Source organism: Gavialis gangeticus, unplaced genomic scaffold (assembly GCF_001723915.1).
Source record: "Gavialis gangeticus isolate Ggan-Ray unplaced genomic scaffold, GavGan_comp1, whole genome shotgun sequence".
Taxonomy (NCBI): domain Eukaryota; kingdom Metazoa; phylum Chordata; order Crocodylia; family Gavialidae; genus Gavialis; species Gavialis gangeticus.
This window is the reverse complement of record NW_017729026.1, coordinates 21,735,795-21,736,981: the sequence shown is the minus strand read 5'-3', so window position 1 is coordinate 21,736,981 and position 1,187 is coordinate 21,735,795.

The window sequence follows — 1,187 nt, the reverse complement described above, 5'->3', positions numbered from 1 at the left end:
AGCTAGGAGCTGGAGCCAACTTCCAAGGGAAGTGGTGCTGGCTCCTACCCTGGGGATCTTTAAGAAGAGGCTTGATGACTACCTGGCTGGACACATTTGAGTCCAGTCTTTTCTCCCGCCCAGGCGGGGGGTCAGACTTGAAGATCTACAAGGTCCCTTCCGACCCGACTTCTATGATTCTATTATTCTATAGTACCTTTAATACAAGGTACTAGCTAAATGAAGAGTAACTGGTGCTGCTGTGCAGGAGCACCTAATGGCTAGAAAATGGTATTTAGAGGTTTGCTTGTGGAAATTGGCTTGTAGGTAAAGTAGATATACATTGGAACAAAGGTCCAGGGAAACAGCAAGGGTTAATTGATTTCTAAAAGCCTGTATGTGACCGTTTCTTCAAGGCCCACTGTGTCTGACACAGGCAAGCAGCAAGCAGACACACAGGTGGGGAAACTGATGTACCACAGTGTTCCATAAGATGCGATAAAGGACTCTGCAGCACTGGTGCCAGGTCATAGTGCCCAACTACAGGGCCCTTGGGATTTCCAGCTTTGGTAGATGGAACAAATTAGGAGAAACCAAAAAGAACAAAATTAAAATGTGTGCATTTGATGGGTTTGTGAAACAAAGTAATATGCTGAGAGGACAGAACATGGACAGTATGATGACCATAGGGAAATCAATCAGCAATGCCCAGAGCTGAAGAGTCATTTCCAGGGGGAAAGAATACAAAAGGAGGAATTTCAGAGCAGAAAATGTTCCCTGAAAGGGGAACCCAATGCCACAATGGGTAGAGGGCATACCACTATCCCATCCCATCTCACCCACTCCACTAGAGGGGGGAAGGGAGAAGGTAGGGCCTCTGACCTTCAGGCTACTGACATCTGACATTCAAGAGAGAACCTCAGAGTGAAGCTCACATACTGGCTAGACATACCTTGATTCTGTGAACCCTGGGACAAGTAGATACAGAATTATTTACATTATTCTTATTTGTTATCACTGTGTATCGATAATATACACCTATTCTTAAATGGGGAGGTCGTGATCAGTCTGAGGGTTTAGGTCCCCCTGGAACAAGGTATCTGGGTCATAAATCCAGTGCCAACAGTGCCAGTCCATGACAATGTGCAGTAGACTAATTCTACTACGCATTAGATTGGCTTTTGCTGTGATGCACTAATGCACTGTAG